This window comes from Ambystoma mexicanum, chromosome 5q (genome assembly GCF_040938575.1).
Source record: "Ambystoma mexicanum isolate Mex_15411 chromosome 5q, UKY_AmexF1_1, whole genome shotgun sequence".
Taxonomy (NCBI): domain Eukaryota; kingdom Metazoa; phylum Chordata; class Amphibia; order Caudata; family Ambystomatidae; genus Ambystoma; species Ambystoma mexicanum.
Window position 1 is genome coordinate 517,663,713 of NC_090933.1, and position 23,990 is coordinate 517,687,702.

The window sequence follows — 23,990 nt, forward strand, 5'->3', positions numbered from 1 at the left end:
CAATGTTTGCCACTAAGTCTTGTGTAAAATCCCTTTGGACGGAGAAAAAAGACTTTGGGCCTCATTACAAGGTGGGCGTAATGGGTTTAATGGCGCAGGTAATGGTGCTGGTAAACCTATTCTGCCCTATTACGAGGTTCCCTTGCGGGATCCGCTCAGAACGTCTGGTCAGACCAGACGTCCTTTGCGGGTCCCGCAAGGTGATCAGGGATCTAATAACGGGCCCGTTATTAACGGGCCCGTTATTAGCTCCCTCCCCATTCCCATTGAGCCCCATAGGGGCTCAAATGGGAATGTGTTTTCTGAATGAGGAATTACCGGGTCCTTCAAGGTTGGAATGAACTGGTAATTCCTCATTCAAGGAAGCCGGACCCGAGTTTGCAGGCAGCCATGGCGCTAAAGCACCATGGCTACCTCCAAACTCTTAATCAGGCCCTTTAAATCCTTAGAAAATAAAAAAGCAGCTTCAACAAATTCAAACAAGCTATGTATAAAACCCAGATCATTACAATTAATTATATAAAACATAGCTGCAGTGTATGTCCACACTTATGCAATACAGAGAAACGACAAATTAACAGGAAATTAACCAAATCTTCATCGACTCCTACTTTGCAGGCACACGTTGTGCTTCCTCCTGCACACCATAATTTATTGAGGGGGTGGGTACATTTAAACGTACCATTAGCATCAGCCTGCTGCATTCTGGGATCTTATTTCACAGATTTCTCCTTGCCATCTTATATGTGTATGTAAGTCTGTATATAGAGCTAAAGAGGGCAGCCTATGTATATTTTGGACATCTGCCTCTTTTCCCATCGGACAAGTTCTTACTGTAAGAGCTATTTTGAGTTGACTTAATGTGCCAAATGTAGTTATATCCCACAGCCTATCCAAATGGACAGTGCCTACAACCCCTACGTACCACAAATATGCATCTCTACCAGATGTGCTTTTAAAAAATAAGTACAAAATCTTAACTGGGCCAACACCGACAAACTGAACACCCCCAGTTCACCTCATAAGGCGCTACGAGGTGTATCTGCAGGGAGACCTGCTATTTGGCACAGGTTTTTATTTTGCAACCCCTCCAGCACATGACAGTTTGAACCACCCTAAATGTTGCTGCCATAAAAATCATGGAACAGACCTTTGCCTTATATGCTTCCAGCTGTAGTGTTGATTGAATATCGCTTACAATGCATCATCAATCAAGCAGGCGGTTGTATCTAGGAATGTCTTGTTTGACAGTGCTTGCGGATTCCAGTACAGGTTTATGATTACCATGGTGGCTGGCATCACCTGGTTCAACGAGTTCAGTGGATGTCTCTAATTCACCAAGAGTTCTTGGGCAAATAAGTTGGAAAAGATTATTTTAGAAAGGTTCAGGCTGCTTCCCGATCTTAACATTGTCAATAGGCCAGATGGAGGTCGTGTTGATTCGTCCGTCTGGATAGCGGCACCAACGGTTGGGGAGGCCTTAATATGCTTCCAGGTACTTGTCCAATCAGAATGCCCAAACTTGAAATAAAAATGTACAAAGCCCTTTAATCCTTAATGATGCCCTTTCAACTGTCTTCTGAAAATAGTTCACCCAAGTACCGCTCTTTGAGAAGAGTAGACTCAAATACAAATGGGCCTACCCTCTCATCTTTACATTCATTTAAAAACTAGCTACAAGGTTTCTCCCTTTTTTACGAACTCCATCATCTTTGTTTTTATCATATTTAATTAAAAACTATAGGTCCCAAACTAGTCATTAGTCTGTTGGAGACCTGCCGGGCTTAAGTCCAAAATAGCTGTGTCTTCGGCATAAAGAAGCAAGCTATAAAATGTTCCCTTCAGTGAGGGTGGATGCACCTTCCTACGAAAAGTACTGAAAGGAATACATTGGGCCCGACTGACATCCTTGCTGTTCACCTTTATTGGTCGGGAAAAACAATAAATAATTCTTGTATATTGGACAGACGCTGAGATGTTTGCGTATGGCAGCTGGATAAGATTTAATAAAATATTAGGGACCTCAATAAAATGTAAATTACAGCACACTATGTTTCTATTAATCAAATCAAATGTTTTCTCTAAATCTGAAAAAATACAAAAGTAATCTCCCTCCCTTAACCTTACTGGATTTCTGCATGATGGTGCTCAGAGTGAAACATTGGCCCACTTTACTGAGCCCTGCCCTGAAACTAGTTTAGGAGGCCTTCATGATATTGTTACTTTGAGTCCACTCCTCCAGTCTGAGCAAAAAACATTTGAAGAATATCTTAATAGCAATGTCCAGTGTGGAAACTGGTATATAATCGTGGGGGCCTGGTGGCCCAAGGACTACTTGTTCAAGGAGATGGCATAATTGCTGTCTCAACAACTGAATTAAACATAAAACTATTTGGTGTCCATTGAAAAAGTTCCCATAGTCTCTGAACCAAAAATTTATTTTTTTGTCTTTGGCGATGTTTATATGCCATTTTGAAAACTATAAATCTATCTCGTTAAATTGTGGTTGAATGTTCTTTTCAAGATTCTACATTCTGAATCGAGCCATGGGTGGGGCATCCCTTTCTATAACCTGGATCTCTTGAACTTGGGGATGCTGTTTGCCAATAGCTTTGTCCTGGATTGTTTCAACCAAAGACTCAAACTGATACTTTCCTTTTTGGCCTCTGAACTGTTTAACAATTTTAAGAGAATATCTTAATTTCTTGCGATTTAGTGATTCTTTCCAATGCTTCCTTGTTGAGCCTAGGCATCGCCAACCAGCCCCTGTGGCTGTCAGACGTCTTCTTCGTGGTACCTACCCTGGACATTGGAAAATTAACTAAAGAAGTGGATAGTGTTCACTGTTCGTTCAAACAGAAATGCCAATTTCATAACATTCTTGAAGAAGAAACAATCCACAATACAGTAATCAGCAGAACCCAAAGTATACCTGAAAATCAGTGTTCCATTTGTGACCAATCTTACCGTCTATTGCACTTTAAAATTTCTTTAAAATACTTTGCTCGAGCACCTGAAACTTCTGGTAATGTTTATTTAGTCCTAATATATTTTTGAACAACTTGACTGGTCCTATATGTATAGAGATGTACTACTGACCACACAATTTCCTCAACATTTCCTGTAAACAACCACTTAACATCAAATGAAGTTAGTCTTTGTCAATTTCCTTTACTTGAATTGCAGGTGGTCCAGTAACTATTAAGTACTGCAAATTAAACGTTTCTATAAGAAGTCGTATGTTTATTACAGTTTTGATTTCTGTTGCAATCATTTTTCTGCCAACTAAGCACCAATATGTTCAGTTTAGAAATTGATGTTGCTCACCATTTGACTTGATATGTACATTTTGCTCATTGTGCACAAAAGGTTGGTGATCCACATTGCAATGTGATTGTCACTTTGCAGTTGAGTGTATTGTGGAGTGTGGGAATGTGTTAATGCTCACCTACACTTCATGAGGCTTCATATTCACAGGATTGGTTGTGAAGCAGTGCGAGCATTCTCCTCAGGTGGCAAGAAACAGCAGAGCCGTGATTCATTCCTACCTCTTCCCAAGCCTTTTGGAATTTGCGTTTTTTTAATATGTATTTATGGTGCCTTATGTTGCTATGAATAATAAAAATAAAAGCTAGAAAAATACTGATATTTAGGGTGTTTGTTGCAAAGGGGGTGAGGACGTTCACCTCTGGTTGCCTATTTTAATGGCCTTATAATGTTCTTTTATTTAGTTTTATTTTGTTGCTTTTGTAACAAAGGGTGATATGGAGTCAAAACTTAATCTGCAAACAGTATAAACGTAAACCGAAACAGAATGAGCCTTGTGCTGTGCACTTGTGTGCAGTGCTATGTGATTGTCCAGTTTTAACAAAAGAACTGCAGAAAAGATATGCTCACTAATATTAAAAACGGTGTCATAGTCAACACAGTAGGGGGTTGTAACGTATGTACACGTGGAGCAGCAAATAACCTTGCGGTTTGGTTGGCTCAGTGGATCCGTGTACTTACTTGCTGGCTGATTGCTCCATGCATATAAATGGTCAGAACAAGTTCAGCCAGTACATCAGGGATCAAATAATCACAAACGTGTTGGCCAGTATTTTATATATGTTTTCCTTTGAATTTGAATTGCATTTTAGGCCACACCAATCACCCACATCTTGTCTAGCTCATTATACATCTTCATATTCTTGAGTCTCTTTCATGGATTGTGTGAAATAATGTAAGCCTCCTTTTTAATTTCTTACAGTACCTTTTGAATGTTGGGTTTTGGTGGCTGCGGGCTGAAAATGGACTATTTTTATGGAGGTGTTTGTACCTTGCACTTTTTCACATGGGTGGTTTCTGTGTAGCCATTCCTGGGAATGTGTATATACCCTGATTGGGGCACCACACGCTAATGGCTTTCCGTAAAGTGAAACATGTTTCATTGCAGACTTACAGCAAGTAGAGGGTAGGGTCTGCTCAAATGTGCCGAGGATCAGGTACTGGGGTACTGTGGGCTTTACTAAAGTCAGTAGTTCGTCAGGTGTGCGTGAATGGGTGGGAAAGGGGAGGGCAGTGATTGGAGGGCACGTCAGATCCAGCTCAAGTTTGTGGTGTGTGTCTCCTCATGTGTGTCTTAGGACATAGTTGCTGTACCAGGGCACAAAGAACTGTAGGCTTGGTGTAGCCCTAGTGAATTGTAGTATCGCGTTATCTGTCAGGTTTTACCAGGTAGCAGAGGGGAATTGATCGAGGGGAGGGTATTTTAGGTTCAGTTCAAAAGCGATTTTGAATATGTACTGTTTGGTGCCTTTCTTATTTCGGCCGGGCCCTGCAGCGGAGGCTCAGTGCACCCAGATCAGTAGACCTCGGCTCGCTTTGAGGTGTGAACGGTTGGAGTATAGGAGGGGCGGATGAGGGTGGGCACCTTGATCTGAAAACAGCTTTTGTGCAAGGCGGTGGATTGGGGCTTCAGGGAGAAGTGTACTGTAGATTGTTTGTGTGTGTGTCTTATGTCGAAACTACTAAAATGCTCCATACCTTCAATATGTTCTAGAAATAATGGGGGGCGGGGAGGGGGGGGGGGTACAAAATAAATAATAATAAGTGGCAATAAACACAGCACACACTTGCTGGATCTTATTTCCAGTGGTTATTTCCTGCACCCAAAAATATGAGTGTATACAAATATATTCAAAACATGAGGGAATAAATCAAAACCACAATAATGAATACGTTTTAAATAAATGCCACCTGTGTAAAATGTACAACTTACTGAACACTTTAGAAGCAACAGCGGCGGGGTGGATCAAATCCTGCAACCAACTTAATTTAGAGGTCATCCAGGTGATGAGACGTTTGCCTACTTGATATGGCTCACACCTTCCTGGTTCGAACCCTGGTCCCCGATCTTTGGCGGCCTTCCCGTAGCCACCGCGGCATCTGAGCGCATGTGTGCTTGAGAGTGTTGAGATGCATGACAATGTGGTCGGTTCGCCCAATAAAAGAAATTATATGAGCAGATGTCACTCTCAGGTAGCATATACAATGGGCAGTTCAGTACTCGTTTGAGAAATCACTGGATATGGATTTGCTACAACACCACCAGGGCACAGCTATGCCACAGGAAGGGCAGCAATCACAACAAGTCATAAACTGCATAATCATTCCATGACGCATCTTCAAAGTAGGGCAAAGATTACAGAGGGGTACCCAACGGTAAAGTCACAGTAGAGCAAAAAATACATTGGGACTCAGTGGAGCTACATCAAAGTAGGATATATGGTATACTGGTACACCTAGTAGCAAAGTCACAGAAGAGTACAAATTGCATTGTGACCCCTCAGAGCAACCTCCAATTAAGGACACATTACACTGGGAAACACAGGTGCAACAACACAGTAGGGCAAGAATTACATTGGCACCCCCAGCAGCAACAACAAAGTATTGCTCAAAGTGCTCTGGGGCATCCAGGAGCAAATCACTGTAGGGCACGAATTACATTGGAGCTCCTGCAGCAGATAGACCCTCCCCCATGGAAGGAGCAGCCATTGGAGTCCGGCTGCAAAGGGAGGAGCCAAAAGAGCAATAAACAGACTCGGGAGGGAGGGGTCGGATTCAGAGGACGGATTCATACCCCACCCAGAAAGCAGGCTCAGGTTGTGTAGATGGACACCCTTTCAAGTGAGATATTTGGGGGGCACAACCCCTAACAATAGGAGGAGGACAGCCAGGAGAAGCCCAGGCAACTTAGGCTGGGTAGCAGCAGGTGCTGTAGACTCAGATGGATTAAACCCAGACTGAAGGGGAGGAAGAAAGGAATAACACATACATGAGGTTCAGTGCGAAAGAGCAAAGTAGCAATGGGCGGGATGCAGGTTCTAGAGGAGAAGAGATTTAAAGGAACAGGAGACAGGTACAGAATATGTACTTAGTTGGGAAAGGCTCAGAGAGAGCAGCAGAGGACCTAGAAGCTGCCGCTAGGATCGTAGATCGGATTCAGTATTTGGCTGAAAAGTAGAGAAAAGGGATCAAAAGCTGAATCAGATGGTCTAGTGTGAGTAGGAAAAGAAAGTAAAGTTAGAGTGAAGCATGAGGATTTGTTAAGTGAAGCAGTTTTGGAGGAGTAGAGCAAGTGGAAGTATCAGGGGGCCGGCATGTGAGACATGATTGATGACAAAATATCAGGATTTAGAACTATCACACCTCAATATTAAAGGCTTAGCTCATTGATTGGGCTCCATTATAGCAACCAGGGTGGGTGAATGATATGATAGGTAATTTATAACACGCTTAATACCCAGTGGTTTCTAAGCGCAGACCCGGTGATTGAACCTTTGTTGCTCCGTGTCATCTTGCTTCCAAGGCGAGCACGTTGCCACTGAGCTATCCTCCCAAGCCAGTCAGCTTGCCCTGAATGCGGGCTGACATACTGATCTAAGCTGGTGCTCAGCGTGAGCTGAGTGCTGATCTCACTGGCCCCCCATCTTTTCTCCCTCGCCACTGCTGCACTGCCACATCCACTATCCGCAACTTCTGCCTCACTCTCATTGGCCCACTCTTATCTCGCCTCATCCCAAACTCTTCTCCCCCTCTTACCGGCAGCGCAGAGCACCTCACCGCAGGTCCCCACCCGCCCTGGCCTACCATAGAAATGTAAGGGGCTTAGTAGCAATAATACCAGTTTCTAAAGGCTTTACCTGGTACTAATGGTCTGAAGACCTTAGTTAAAGGTGCTTGCTGCGCTTGGACCTATTAATTCGGACCGGACAGTGGGCCGTTAACACCTGGTCCGACACTTGGAGCTGAGTAATAGTGAATTCCCTCTGGTTATGATATTTTAAGGTGTGGTTTCACTGCTTTTAGGCAAGCGTCTGTACTTTGATTGTATCGCAGTGCATTCTTACACCGTCACCTGCAGTTTTTGGAAGTGTTCATTAAGATTAGGCACGTGATAGGGAGTTATTGAGAGTTTTAGGTAGGTTGTCCCAGGGATCCAGGTAAGATTTGGAGGTGGAAGTATTTTACTCCCTATTTTTGAAAGTTGGAAGTAAAAGGATTTTTAAGGAGTAAAAACATGAGTACAGCCCCCAATGGGAGCATTTTATAAACGAGTAAAAATATGTTGAACTGTAAAACAGAAATATTTTTATGAGAAATACTTCTTTGCACCAAGTTATTCATGCACATTAAAATATAAATTTGCCCTCTTCCAAAATCATAGTCTTTTCTTCCTGTGGCACTATATGAACTACTGGTCCAAACACATCTGTTTGGGTGAAAGCAGGGGCACACGCTCCTATGTGTCTATTTCCCATTTTTTATTGGGAGTATTTTTACTACCTATTTTTATTTTTTGGGAGTACTTGCCTATTTTTAGAGAGTAAAACTGGCAGACACACTCCTTATCTGTGGGGCTGGTTGTACAGTCTGCTGTCTTTTGTCTCGCGGTACGAAACCATTACAGATTGATGCTGGTTTACGTGCATTGCTTCTGCTCACTCGATTAAGAAAACAGAGGATTAGGGGGATTTCTGGTCTGCTTTGTTTGTTGGTTTTAGTTTACCAGGCGTGCTTGCTTTAGCTTTGCCTTTTCGTGGCGTGAACCCAGCAAGCTTCCCTTTCCAGGATTTGGCAATGCGTGCCTGTCCCGACATGGTGCCTTGCAAGAGTAGATAGCATCGGTGCTCTTTGTGCAAGTTCTTACATTGATTAGGTTTCATTTCTTTGCACGTGTCATGCGTTTCTCCAGTAAAGCAGAACGGATTGAACCGTTCTGGACTTTCTTAAGGTTTAGCAGGCTGCTTCTAGAAGGCGAATGAGCTCCACTAATCATTGTCTCGGGAGGATAGCTCAGGGGCAACGTGCTCGCCTTGGAAGCAAGACGACGTGGAGCAACACAGGTTCTGTCCCCGGGTGTGTGCTTAGAAACCTCTGGCTATTAAGCGCATTATAAATTACCAATTACAAGTGCCAACGGTCATGACCTGAGATGCCTGACTGCCAAATGTAGATTCAGGATGTCAACGATAAGTTTGTGTAGAGCCTGCAAGGAAAGACCATTACAGGGTGACGTTAGGCGGTACATTCATGGTTCGAGAAGAATCCATGACTTTTTCTGGGCCACAGATAGATTGTTTGCTTGTTGTTTTTCAGAAACGTGTTAGTTTGTTTGCCGCAGCTGGTTTTCTGTTTATGGAAAATCATTTATTACACTGAACACACAGTGTGTATGTCATTCGTGTATCCATTTTAATTCAAGCTATTTGTCTTTATGTTTTTAAAGCTGAAGTGGAGGCACTGAGTTGAAGGGTTAGATCCTTGAGGTAGACCTTGCGGGAGGGGCAGCAAAGTAGGTTTAGGCAGCTGCTTCACATCGGAGGAGCGTTAAACCCGCTCCCGTAGCGGGAATCGGCAGCTAAGTGCGGGGTGCATGATTGTGTCTGACAGACATGGGGTTCTCTGCACAGGTGATTTACAATCCATTGAATGTTTTGTCAGGAGAGCAGCATGCGAAGGGTGTGGAGCCACCTTCCCCGGCCCCTCTTTCCCCTACCTTTGGTGCCCTGGTGAACTTAGTCTTCATGGTGGGCTGGCGCCTGGCACTAGTCCCAAGCAGATCCACTGGGGGTGCTCTGGAAATGGCTCCCAGTCAGTGCCACTGACTCCCTTGATGGTGGCTGCAACGGTTCTCTGTAAAGTGATACTGCTCTCATTCATAGGCTTTACAATGCTTCCTTTTGCAACCCCTCCTTGTCGCTTTCACAGTGCATTCATCCAGCGCCCACCGGTTAGACAGCCGCACAGGAGCAGAGGTGACTCTACCATATTCTCGCTACGGCCACCTGGGAGTTTCAACTACCCCCGACTCCCTACAATGTCTCCAACAATAGTGTCTAAAAAGTAGACAAAAACATGATTTGCTAATATAGTCAATGACCAAAACAGACTGGTTTGAGCATTGCATGCATTCGTTTATACTCTTAACACAAAGAACTGCTGCAGTGCTACTACCTGTTCTATACAATGGTCAAATAGGTTTCTACTCATTTGCGAATCCTGATTTTGCAAAACCACATTATACAGATTTCAAGTGTCTCATGGCCACTAACTTCGATACAGACGGTAGTGCAAGGCTGCATACATCTTCAATAGCATCTGATGCCAGTTCATTAAATGAAATGGCAATTTTTCCCCACGAGAGGTCTTCTTCCAGCAATGTGCGCCACCATTTCAGCGCATCTTAGAGCAAGAGCGAGTTTTCTTCTTCATCCCTCAATTCTTCTCTTTAGCCGTGTGCTGTTTTGTGCATTGTTTTCCTTGCTATTTCTAAGCAACCTATCTCTTCCACCTTGACGCCTCTCTGCACAGGTCAGTCAGGCCAGGACTTCAGTTTGCTAGTTTCAATTCTTCCAGGAGCTCATCAACCTCCTTTAGTGAGTATGTCATTCTCTTTCAGCATCTGAATAATATGTTCAGTTTGATGCAGTCTGGTAGCTATCTTGGAACCACTTGGCACCCTCACCCCAAACCTTAAACAAGTGGAGGACCCCAGATCCTAAAAAGGCACATTTCCATTGTCTGTTGGTTCCCCATCCTTCTCTGGCCTTGATTTGTCACTCTCCTCAGACCAACTGCCCCAACATTCCATGTGCAGCGTCTTATCTGTCAAACGCCGCAAAACTACAACCAATCAACTCACAACCGTTCCTGTCACCACCCACATACATGACCCTGCACGTGCACAGTACAGGATTGCATTAGTTGTCGACCGCATACTACATCCAACACAGAGACAACATATCACTGGCGTGCAGAATGTGATCCTCATGATTCCTAAAGTGTGGCAAAGAAACCAAGCTCTCAAAATCATTCTCTGTTAGCAACAGATTCACAGACAGCTTCGTCTTCTTGCTAGACAATCACCAGAGCAATATGCTCACTTTTTCAGAGCAGAGATTCAGCCAACTGACCCCTCCACCAGACCTACAACATTATAGGTCAAGTGTAAGTGACCTATTTGAAACCACCCCAACATCTTCCAGAAATGAAAGAGAGACATTACAGTTAGGCGAGAGGGCTTCCCTCCGCTGTTCAGTGCAGGAAGGTAAGCATATTAGTCCGTTGTTGGTGCAGATGCCCCTTAGACAAATCACCGGACCAGTTCCTTCTTGTAAGCTCGTGCTGAATGTTGGCATCAATCCTCTTTCCTCTTTCTTTGCTATATGTGCTTGTATCCTTTCATTATTCCATCCTCAAGTCCACAGATCATGTCTTTCCACATCACGTGACCTCAGAAGAGTCACTTTCACAAAACCCTTTTTGATAACTTTCAAGTTCCATTTGCACAATACAAAAATGAATTGGAAGAGGAAAAATGAACACTTGAACACAATTATATGGAACAGAGCTATCTTCCACAGTGGAGTGTGTTGTTATTGGCGGTGCTAAGCTGCCGTGTAGCTATGCTGCGTGATATTCACACTGGGGAGCATGCAGGACTCACCTCTCATCCGTGAAGCTGCAGCAATGTGCAGAGTTTTCGCCGCGCCCACCAGGTGAATGTATGGAGGGAAGAAGGCATGCACACTGTCAGGATTTTGCACAGTTTCCAAAGGATGCAAAGCTGCACAAACAGGGCTATCTCTTTTTTCAATCCCCGCCACCGCACACAGGTGTTAAGATATCTCTCACCATCCAGCAGAAAAGTGGGGGGAATCAGAGATGTTCCACTCTATCGGGTAGCCCAGCAAGCAAGCATGGCAAGCTCGAAGGATCCAGCCACGGCAGCCACCATTACCCCCAGTAGCTTGCTGCATTCGCTTAACCTATCTTCAAAGAATGATCTGGATCCGCCAGTACGGCAGGTACCCCTGAGATGCTCCGGCTGATCAGAGAGATATGTAGCGGGCCTCACAGTCAGTCCGCCACTCAGCAAGTTTACCTGAGGCCTCTCCACACCAGCAGGGATAATATCACGTACTGTGTTCTTCGCCAGCAATTGTGACCACTTCGACCACCGTCAGCCCCCGTGCAGGCAGGTATATTAAAATGATCTCTTGCCTGGAGCAGAAGTCCACTAATATGCGGCCATCTTGAATGCAGTGCTCCAGCGGCCCCCACAAGCAGATGTCTTTGGATAACCATTGAGTGAACAAGTGGCCTGGTGGACCCTACATGTTTCCCCAGGCCTCTACTAACTTCTTGCAAAAGCAAATATATTAATCGATAAGTAAGCTTGTTTAAGGAACTGCTAAACTCCTGCCCTGCTTACAGATCAGTAGAATGGGGGGTGCTGTGCTCTGCTATGGGTCTCTCTGTAGCCGCACTCTCTGTGCACTTACATAAGGGGAGAATGCTTTGGGGATCTGTGTAACCCATACCGTCTATGAACTTCAATGCATTGTCATTTATACTAATGGCACTCAATTAATTATGCCCCCTAACTCTCTATTCAATCTCCAACGTTCTGGATAGTCATCTCTTACAGTAAGTCCAGTCCAGTCCTACTTGCAGCTCTACCTGACCATGACTTTGCATGTGCGCATGAGCTAACTGCGAGGTATTCTCCCTCTTGATTGGACTCTAGAGAGGCTGATAGCCACACAATTCAGAAGCCGTCAGTAATGGCTGTTGCAGGATCTCATGACATATTCAGTTACCCCTCACTGGAAGCCAACTCTTCTCCTCTGACTCCAGCCACCAACCCACCTGAGTGTCCTAGCTGTCTGTTCCAACTACCAAACCCCTGTCAGTTACACTTCTGTCATTGGTCCTGTAACCTTTCACCCAAAACAGGGCCCTCCCCTATTGCACAAGTCCATTGACGCTATACTGACTTGTGTGGTGAAGAGTGAGGTTATTGCAGTCCAGCCATGCTGTCCAGTCAAACTAAGGGATGTCACAGCATAGCTCCAGGAACATGGGAAGTGTAGCCATGTGTCCCCCAGCCCACATTTCCCAGGGTAAAAACATCAACAGGACACAGCACAAACAGGCTGTGGGTGAATCCAAAAGGGCCATGGGACTAGAATTAGCGATCCTCGTGACAGGCACCGGAGTAGACTGAGTAGTACTTGTGACAGGAACCTTTTTGCCCAATGTAGGTTGCACCATTTTGGTCGGCTAGTGGGAGAAGTCACCTTGAAGCGAAGGAGTGTGTGATCATGGATTGAGACACATTTTATGTTGTTGTGCAAGATCACTTCTTCCATTGCCAAAATTGCACTGTTTAGTGAACAGTGGTAACAACATACTCTGATCCGGTTGCCATATTTTTCAAAAGCATGCTTTCGCACCAGTGCACTAACTATACGTACATGGACCCTTTAATGGAACATTCATTGTCGAGGTAGTGAAGAAGCAGAGGCCACGATATACTACGCCAGCAGATCAGTGTCCCTGAAATGTAATCATGTGATAATGGATGCTGCTAAATCCGAACAAAAGTCTAGAGTGAGTTTGGGTTATGTCACATTTTGGCAGATTTCCTCACTGGAGCATAGGGAAGAACGCGAGTTTGCTGCCGGCCCTTGGAGCTGTTTAACTAAGAGACCTGAAAGATGATCAATGTGTGGCCGCAGTACATTGTGGCTGCCTCAATGCACACACTGCACAAACTGCACAGGCATGACGATTCCTAAATACACCCCACACTACATTAAGGAATCTGCTTATGTAATGTAATATTATGTCATGCAATAGAACAGGGCTTTGTAAAAGATGACTTCTGCAATTTCTGGACCTGTTGGGGGGCGGTCCTTGGGGAGAAAGCAAGCAGAAAGACGCACAACCTGAGGTGTTGATGTGTGTGCAGTGGAAGAAGCACCCTGTCTCTGTCTGCCAGTGGGATTCTAGATGAGCATGGTTAGGACCTGTGGCGCTTGTGTTGCCATAGGAGGGACCAGGGTGTTTTTCTTTTGCTCTGTTGGATGTAAACGGGGCGGCCCTGCACGCAGGGGTGTTTCAAGGGGGCCTTCCTGTGCTGGGATGGTTGGTAAAGTGGAGGATGGTGAGTATGTGGGATTGCAGAGGGGAAATGTTCACGAGTCTTGGGCGAGTTTGCTTAGCGGGGCAGGGGGAGTGGTGTTGTAAGCTGGAGAGATGGAGGATGAGTGGGTTAGTGAGGGAGAGGGTCATTTTCCGAGCCCATTTGGCTGCTTGGTCACTTGTGCTTGCTTTGAGTAAGCAGTGAACTAGGCATTCTCCTGCTGCTTTGTGGTTAGCTGGGATCACGTGTACTGATAAGGCATTCTCGTACTCGGGTGATAATAATGATTGCTTGTATGGGGTTTGACTAATATGCAGCAGAGCCATTTACTTCCTTATTTTGAGATGGTGAGGCACCATCTTATAACAGTTTATGAAGACGCATCATTAAAAAGACACAATGATTTGAGAGCAACACCTTGCCCATGTCCTGTTGATGAAACCCCAGGTTGAGGGGTGTAATACCGGCACAAGTTGCTGTGCTTTGTAGCTAGTTCAGTTGAGTAAGCAATACAGTGAACGCATTACATCTTTCTCAATAGATTCTGTTAATTGTTAGCTTGTTTGTGTTGGTTCAGAGTGTTAAACTTGTTGCTTGTCTTGTTGCTGAACTGTCCAGCCTGAGAGATGTTATTCTGGGCACGCGTTATTGATTATTGTCGCTGGTGCAGTTGTTGTAGGGTTATGTGTGTGCCCAATCTGTTGGCCAGGCTGACATCACACGAAGAATGTGTATTGGCATCATTTTCCTTCTGGCGACCTAGTAAAAAGCCAAACTTTTCCAGATTTTTTGGAAGGTCAGGTGATCATCCAGTGTGTAATGCTACCTGGACATGGTGTTACCGAGGTTGGTGGCAATAGTAACAATGTTGTGCTGCAAATAACACCGGAAAACATGCTTTGAGTCACAAAAAGGATCACATTTCCCATGAGCAAGTCCCTGGAACAGAGCTCGCTCATGGAAAAAAGAATTGTATTTATATACAGTGTTCTTGTGCCAAACCGCTTTGAATAGACCAAACTCTTCAGAATGGCAAGTAGGGTGGGGTGGGCGGCTATGGGGGAAGATGGGCAAGGTCAGGGAGGGCAAAAAATTGACAAAACATTTTCAAAGCTAAATTAATTTGCATTCCAATTGTCTCAAAGTTGAGGATAAGGGCCATGACAATAGAAGTTGGTTTGGAAAGGCTTGATGGAACATGGTTGTCTTGAAAGATGTGTGAAACTTGAAGAGTTCCCTCTTCATTCTTAGGTCCAAAGGAAGATTGATTCAGAGATTTGGGACAATCTGACAAATTAGCCTCCTCTTGTGCTATTGTGTCGATCATATGGCTGGGGTTACCAGACCCGAGGTTGATGATCGAAGGTTTCACTGTGGATTGCAATGTTCCAGTCGACATTTGAGGTATTTGAGATCTGAACCCCACTAGATTGATGAGTTCTGCACAGGACTGAAATGGCCACACTCTGCTGCATAGGGAGCAGACACAGGGATTTCTGCAGGCCTGATATCTGCTCCTGGTCTGATTCTCGAGGCCCAGGTTCATACAGGCTGCTTTGTTTAGGAAAGTGGGAAATTAGGATTTGTATTTCTCAGACAAAACAAGCATAAATGATCTAGCAGTAATCCAGATCAGCCAAAACCACGCACGGACAACGTCTACCTTGTGATGGAAGTCACAGAGGGAGAATATTGTTCAGTCTATGTATTTGAAGGCCATAGTTCCATAATAGTTTGGGAATATGTGGGCTACAGGTTTGTTTAGGCCAAGCAAATGATAGAAAGAGACAGTTTGTTGTACCAAAGTAAAGGATTTCCATTTTTTAGATGTTCAGGCAAAGGTTATTGCCACTCAACCATTCCTAGACTTTGTTTAGACATCTTGTGAGTTTTTCTGAATTTTTATCATCCTTTCCGGGCTGATTGTTACTTGGAAATCAGCAGCATACAGTTGGGAGGGCGTATGCAATTCCTTAATGAGTAGTGTAAGGTGCCTTGTGTAGACGTTGAAGAGCCAAGGACATAAGCCCGATCCATGTGGTGTTCCAATTTCGAAGGCCAAAGGGGTCAGAGGTGCAGTTGTCAATTTGGACTTGAACCGATCTGCTCTGCATGGAGGCGTTTAAGTCGGTTGCGCACAGTTCCCTCAGTGCATGTATGGTATTGCAGGTGATGTAGCATAATCCTGTCGTCCACCATGGCATTTACCGCTGATAAATCACGGAGGAGGAGGATACTGTCACATCCAGTGATGAAAGTGGAGTTAAACAGTGGGCAAGTGAAAGGCGTACAGGAAACGGTGACACAAGAAGGAGGAAATAGATTCTAAATATTTGCCCCTGTTCTAAGTCTGAGGTGGTTGGGAAAGAGACAATTTGCAACCATGGAAACGAGGATCACGCGATTGGCTGCTTTCCTGTGGAACACCACGCTCCACCTGAGCCTCCAGTTACACATAGTAAAGGTCCAGCCAAGTGTTGCCCATCCAGGTTCATCGGTGTGTGTGCGCGCGTGCGCGCGCTGCACGCGCAGTCTGTACAATCCGTGCACACGGGTGGCATCTGCACATGCCGTTGCTTTTATTCCCCTTTTGTGAATCAACCACGCTTTTTTCTATGCAATCTGAGCTTTTTTGGGAGCACACATGCATTTGGACTCGCAAAATAGCTTTGTGAAAGGGCTACTTTTACTTAAACACTTACTCAAGAAACTCTGCTCAGTGTAATTGCTTAATAATGCAGTTTTTGGTGTGAATCTGTATTTTCCGAACTCTGGCAATATTCCAACGAGTAAATAGCAAAGTATTTTTAATACCGTAAAAATATATATGACTAAAACATGCTTCGATCTGTGGAAATAGTTGACAGTGCTCTAAAATGCTGTATTGGTTATTAAAAGAACTGGGGTGCGTTACATAAACTGCACTAGGTGGTGACAATTAATACTGTTATGTAAATTGCAACTCTGTGTTCTATTACTTCAGTGGTGCCTAATTGCACATCGCTTTGGTGAAGTGCAGTGTTACAGATTTCACTTGACATGTGCATTTATTTTCAATGTGAAGGCTTGATGGAATGGTAACACTCCCCATTGCTCTCTGTATAACACATCCTCCGGATCCACCACTGTGAAGAGGAACAGCCCTGAGTCTAGAGTGCACTGTGGCGAGTCACACTGCATTGCTGAGTGTATAGTGCAGGCTGCAACTCCTGGTGCAGAGCCCTGGGTGAAGAATGAATGCGACTTTGTGGATAAAGCCACACCTAAAATGACACTAGCAGAGCAGGCACATCTGGTCACAGCAGAGAGCACCCAACACTGCGCTATTGTGATGCCCAAAGAATGGAGTGATTGTAAGGGAGGACTTCTCTCCTTGCCTTGGTGGGGCTCAGCTGTTGCATGACTGGGCACCGCAAAGCAGCAGCTCTGCCATTCTCTTTCCATTGCTGTTATTAACACTCACTTACATACTGTCCTTTCCTTTCTGCAGAGAGAGCGAGGCGGCTGCCGGGCTTATAGCGACCCATCAGTTAGCAGAGGACTGTATGTGCAAGGTAAGTGTTCATGCATGTGCTGTGTGAGTGCTATAATTGGTGGTTGTGCAGAATGTACCTGGGTGTTGTGATCTTCTCCCTCACGCTGTAGTCACTCGAGATCCAGCCGGGAATTACCTGGGTGTTGTGATTTGGTACCTCGCACAGCAGGTCCTCAAGATCCAGCTGGGAATTACCTGGGTGTTGTGATTTGGTACCTCGCACAGCAGGTCCTCAAGATCCAGCTGGGAATTACCTGGGTGTTGTGATTTGGTACCTCGCACAGCAGGTCCTCGAGATCCAGCTTGGAATGACCGGGGTCTTGTGATTTTCTGTCTCGCGCCGTAGATCCTCGAGATCCAGCTCGAGATTATCTTGGTTTTGTGATTTTCTGTCTCGCGCAGCAGGTCCACGAGATCCAACTCGAGATTACCTGGGTGCTGTGATTTTCTACCTCGTGCAGCAGGTCCTCGAGATCCAGCTGGGAATTACCTGGGTGCTGTGATTTGGTGTCTCGCACAGCAGGTCCTCGAGATCCAGCTGGGAATTACCTGGGTGCAGTGATTTGGTGCCTCGCACAGCAGGTCCTCGAGATCCAGCTCGGAATAACCTGGGTGTTGTGATTTTGTACCTAGTGCAGCAGTCACTCAAGATCCAGCTCAGGACCTGGTGCACAGGGTGGAATGTTGGGAGAGGACAATTAGCCAAGTCAAGCCGAGGGCCCTGTATTCTTTGCCTGCTCTCTTGTTAAATACCCAATAGTGAAGTAATGACTTGCCTACCTTGCCTTCGTTTGTTCTTCAACAGGGTGCCTTGCTTGTGAGATGGGATTTCGTAAATGTGGTCACTTTAAACCCTATTATAAACAGTCATTGTTGCTAGAGCACTAGACAAGCTGTGCATCAAGGAATGGGTGCCTCTGATAGAAAGGCGTCTACGAAGTTCGTTTGCTACTAATACAAATCCCATTATGATTTTGACACCAAATCCTTGAAGAGTCGTGTCCAGTATGCCTTGGGATGTCTTGAAGCAAGGACATTAGTCCTACCAAGAGTGTAGGTCAGAAAGAGTCATGTGGTGGCCACTGGAGTCACTGGCTCCTATCCAAAGATGGCAGGGGTGATCGAAATCCATAGCAGCCTGGTTTGATGTTAGGTGATGTAAAGCTTCCACCTCACCATAGAACTAGGAGCACATTGGCATTCATGTTGGCAGCTTCAGTAGAGGGCATTTATAGACTGAATGGAATAACGCCGTTATTCCTTGTGTCACTGGGCCTAGTAAGATCGCTGGCTTGTCCCCCCTTTGTTCCCATCCATTCCCTCGTCACGCCTTAAAACACTTGTGTATTGGCGTGCTTTTAATGTCATATGGTATATCATTACAAAGTTCACATTTCACAGCCCTGGGAGCCATTGTTGCACTACCCACACTCTTTATGGGGAGAGCATGGCCACTGAGACATATTAAGGGGAGACATGCGGCTGGGCAGGTACCAGAAACAAAGAACTAGGGCGGTGAGGTGGGCAGAGTACAGGGACTTGGGCTCGGGAGTGTACAGGGGACAGAAACCTGGGCACCTAGACTTTGGGCAGAGAGAGAATGGGAACGCGAGAATCGGGACACGGGTACGTTGTACATCAAGAGGATGGGGATAGGGTGTGGCATGTGGGCATGGGATGCAGCTATTTACAGACACATGGAAAGGGGGCAGAGGACAGAAGGTACAGAGCAGTTCAGCTATAGAGATAGTGAAAACAGGTAGGCTGCCATTCCGCACCCCACTGAGTTTGGGAGTCGAGTGAGAAAATCAAACCTTCTTAATAAAGTATGAGAAAGGCGAGATGGTGTTTTTAGAACAATAACTGAAAAATAAGAAAAGACGAAATGAAGAATAAGTGAAAATAAAGATTGTTTTAAAGACAGAGTTGTAGCAATGAAAATGTGCAATGTTGCATTGTGTGAAAATGAAATAATCTACAAGCAAATAGATCAGCCTGAAATGCTTGATCACTGGACTAGGGCCCGTGCGCCCCAAACCCACACAGTTGTCTTGATTTGTTGTTTACAGTCCCCTCAATCTTGTAGATTTCAGATTTACAAAATTCCAGCTGCAAAGAGATGAAAGCAACGAGAGGCAGGCAGTTACAATCAAACGGCCTGATAGACCAAAGTGCTTTTGAAGGGGAAATCCTCATTGGACAATGCTTTGCAAATCAGGCCCCTACGAATGGACTCACACTGTGTTTGATGTGAATGTGTTCAGTGTGGTTTGATAAGTGTTCCCAGCTAACAGGGTGAATAATAGTGTCTGCCACTTTTTTAAACCTTCATATGTTGTTATTAAGAGGGTGTTCAGGTGTAGAAGCTGCCCTGTTCCCAATTTCTCTTGCCTGTGTGTTGTCGTGGACGGACACGCACTTCTGTTTCACACCCATTCTCTTGGCTGTGTGAGGCATCCCCCCTCAAGCTCCCACCTCATGCTCTTTGGTGTTCACATTGTTGACTCGCATCCTGAAAGATTCCCTACTTGTCCCGCAGTCCAGTGAGGTGTCGTTATGGTGGCTTCTAGCACTGTGCAAGCAACAAAGCGAGCCAGAGCCCTATGGTAACATTCAAAGCAGAGTAACGTGTAACGATATGTAGAGACTACCCTCAACATGGGGAGTCCTTCCCCCTCCCCGATTAAAGTGCCACTCGAGATATCATTTGTTTGATTTTGCTAGACCTATCTATGACTCCTATAGAGCCACGTACATCTCTACACCTGTGTCCCCGAAATAGCCAATAACCAGGCCGGGGGTAAAGAAAGAATATATATTAAATAGTAGTTTCAATGAATATTTTCAGCAAATGATTACACATGCCACCTTCTCCGTGACACAAAATAAAGCTTCAATACAAAACTCACTTTTTGGGGATTTCGCTTTTAGGTCTCATGTACATAGAACACGGGACAAATAAACAGTTCAAACCTCCTGTCCCACAAACCCTTTTATGTCAAAATTAAACAATACCTTGGAACATTACAAGGTCATGAGGATTAGCACTCCTTGATAAAGTTTAGATTAAAATCCCTGCACCCTTGAAAATGCTAGCAGTTCTGAAAGCACAACAGACTTTTGATAAGATTTTGGATGGATGGAACCCTTCTTCCTTCTTTACCCTGAAGCAATACTAAATCTTTCTTCTATCGGGGTCACTCTCTCACTCTCAGGAAAGTGTGCATTTTTCAATTAGGAGCTACACTTGGTTTAATTTAGCAAAGCACTTCTCTGCCCAGCACCAGAAACCCAGACCTTCAGTCACATTCAGCACCCCTCTGCTTAAGGGCCCGGTTTGAGGAATGGTTACAGTTAGGATTTTCGTTTTTTGGACAAGGACACCCCTTCCCTTTAGGGAATTCTGGGGTTGACAAGTAAAATATGTGTAAACAATTACACTAACAGACTAGAGTTTTTAAAGCAGACTGGGAATTAATGTTGTTAATTTCAAATGATAACAAAATCACCCTGTGTTATTTAGCTGTATGGGAATTAATTACATTATTATTTATAGAAATATACTAAGGGTCTACTTCCATACCCCCACCCATTAACTAAGAGGAAGGTATTAAATCAAACAAATCCCCACACTTGGTTCTGTGGATAAGCTACTTATATTGGAAATCTCGGTTTTTAGTGCTCAGGAAAGGTATGGAGAGTGCATGCTGAGAGGAACACAGGGGCCTGGTCAAACAGCCTTTCCAGGTTCAGTCCTCAACCTCCAGCATTCGCCCCTCTCCTGGGCTCTCCTTGGTCATAGGGCCCAGTCAGCTTTTAATCTTTCCCAGTTGCTGTTTCCTAGCAATTGTTTATTCATTCCACCCAGGTAGTATCAGGCGGTCTCCTCCTTGGATTTTTTCGACACACGTCTATTGTAATCTGCGCACACACCTGGAGGTGTTGTTCTCCGAGTGGCTGAATGAGTGAACTGGAGTTAAAAGCATAAAGCAAAAGAAGAGAAGCAGTAAAGACACCAGGGGTCAGCAGACTGCCAGTAATTATAAGGTTCCACAGCCTGAACAGACATGGACCGTGAAATCAATTTGGAGATATCCGGAAAACTATTAAACAGCAAAAATAAAAATAAAATGGTCCCCGTGTGTACAACAAAATTAAGAATCCTAAAAAAACGGAGGGGTAGTTGAGCGATATGATGTTCTTTTTATGAATCAAAGTGTATGTCCTGATAAAGGCGCAATGCAACACCAAACAAAAAGATCACTATGGGTGGGCGGATCTTTATGAAGGGCCGAAACACCCTGTGTTGACAGATCTTCCATTACCAAAACATCCGTAAAATAAAAAAGCGGAAATCGATCCATCCGCTGGCAATGTTCGAACTTACCAACCACTGCTAAAAAAAGAGACTGAATACGATACGCTCCTTAACTCTGCATTAGTAAACTTGAAAAACAGTTACTACACATGTATATTATTAAGAACGCACTGTGTCTGTGTAATAAATGCGTGTGGAAACGTTCTCATATAAATCAATTTGAAGGAGTCTGAAAGGAAGCGCCCCCAATTCAGCACGATCCTCCCCGCAATGAGAGACAATAAGGGACTCTCCCGTAGTGGGAATAAGACCAAGACAGAGTGCGGGTGAGCGTAAGTGGGAGTTTATCCAAGGATAAGGCATGCAAAGAACTCTGCAACCTACGAGAGCGCTCTGTCTGACAATAGCAAAGACAGGCGTATTTCTAATACAGGAAACGTCATCAACACCTAAACACTATAGGGGGCACAAGTTAATTGGGATTGGGTATCGTCGACTAACTATAGGTGTTGCTGCAGCATGGTTGGTCTTGGCAAGACGACGTCACTGGTCAGCCTCGTGGGTTGGGTTGGGCCTGGCAGGCCGGCTTGAGGTCATCCGTGCGGTGTTGGTGCGCTGGGGCAGCCTGTGACAATGATGAATACCTTTCCTGTTTTAGTTGCCCTAGGCCATGCACACTGCAGTTATTCAGAAAATGACATTTACGTTCACTAATAAATTGTTCCGTAGCTTATCTTATAAAATAAACGCAACACATGAGGAATGCACCTCGTGAGAGGTCTGGTGGTTGTTGGTTGGGGTGAGATTTACCTGAGTCTTATTGACCGGTATTTTAGGTCGCGGGACGGGGCTCTGGGACCTGGGCCGAGTGATACATGTCTGTCTGCTGCGTTAGAAGTTATTATATAGATGGGTCTCTGTGTCTTGTCCCAATGATGGGGGTCGTCCTTACACGGGGTCAGGATTCTTGGGGGGGTTCGTGGGGATTTATGAGAGGGTGCTGGTAGATCAGTGGGTTCATCCGTGGGTTTATTACCGTGCTGTAAATAACACAGGTGGCGGGCTGTGGCCTTGGTTGCGGCGCCGGGGCCTCTGACTCTCTGAAGTAACGCCAGCTTGGTTGGGGGAGGTGAGGGAGCGCAGCACAAGTCTTAGCTTTTTTATCTGGCAGGCTTGGTGGGGTGGGAGAGGGAATGACCTTGCATATACTCACAAAGGTATTTTTCCTCGTGCGTTGCTGATCAGTGAATGCAGAAGTTTTATACTGTTCTGCCTCATTTTAACGTTATTCAGACACACATATACATATATATATATTTCATTTTCGTTACACATTTCTTTAATACAGTCGGTTCCAGTACCTTTTCATTACCTAACATTATGTTCACTACATTGTGTGCGTATTGTATGTACATTAGACGTTATACGAGGGATATCTAGGTTATGGCCTACAGAGATTGATGCTCGCCGCTTTGGGTGATTCAGAAAACATATATGAGTTCAAGTTTCTACATACTATTGAAAAACACTTTTACAGATAGAGGTTACACGTTTGGTCAACATCTTTCTCCGTGGTTATAGCAGCATTAGTCCAGACCTGGAGGGATATCATATAACGTTACATTTTTATGGTTCGTTCACATTTTAAACAGAGGTAGTTCATTAACACCAATACTTGAACTATTTTCTACCTTCTTCAGATAGTGATGCTTCAGCTTTTTTCCCCGTTGCCCCGGCCTTGCGGTCTGGGTCATACGGGGTGCAATATCACATTGTTACTAATATAATGTTGCCGTGTTGGCATCTCGGGTTTAGCTCATCTCCGACTTTCTCATGGGAACGCGCTCGCAGCGGATCTGCCAGGGCTGCTGAGGCGGCAGAGATGCATGAAAGGCCCTCCAAAGGTGGGGGCCTCGTTACAGTGTGCTGAACTCACACCATGTTTGCTGTGCACGATGGCGTCTAGGCCTAACTTAAGTTTCGGTAAATGCAAAGACAGGGTGCGTGTGGGCAATGTCGTCGGCGGGTGAACCCCCCTCCACCTGGGCCCGGGTGGCATGAGGGTGCTCCCACCGAGCCATGGTCCTCACCTGGGGAGGGAGCTGTAGGTGAGGAGGGCCTCGTGGCCATTCCTCCCCTACATTTCCCCCCTTTCGTTACTTAAAGTAACGAATTTCTTTAGCTCTTCTAATCTTCTACATTCTTGTTCTTCTAACACTGCACCATCCCATGCAGGGGTTCCTTTTATAGGCATCCATGCTCTGCACACCCCCCTTAAGCTCTCACCTCTCCTAGCATACTCGTCTGGTGTACATGTCAAATATATACAGTCGCCGGTCTCTTCCAGATCTACCCAGACCTCCTCATACCATTCCAGTTCTACGTCTCGTGGTTCTTTAATCGTGGTGTGCCATAGCTTATCTACTATGTACTTGTCACGGCACATAGGCACTAACTGGTACCTGGGGGTGTTGTCTGTTCCTGTCTGCACGTGTACTTCTTGTGTTGCTTTAATTGTACCACCGGAGTTGCCCATTGTAACCATCATCATTGCACCGTTAGGGACTGCATTAGCACAACATCGGAGGCCCACCTGGCACAGGCAGAACATCACAAGGATGATCACCACTATTGGTATCAGGAACTTCATTGTCACTCCAAGC

The 23,990-nt window shown here is 45.0% G+C and overlaps 1 protein-coding gene across 2 annotated transcripts in view; it reads left to right on the forward strand.

Moving 5' to 3' along the window:
• The window catches only part of MAPRE2 (microtubule associated protein RP/EB family member 2), a 984,616-nt gene that overhangs the window by 235,923 nt on the left and 724,703 nt on the right, over positions 1-23,990 (forward strand). For both annotated transcript variants that reach the window (XM_069621019.1, XM_069621020.1), the window contains exon 3: positions 16,965-17,028. The gene's annotated coding sequence lies outside the window, so the exon portion shown is untranslated. The remainder of the gene's footprint in view (positions 1-16,964; positions 17,029-23,990) is intronic.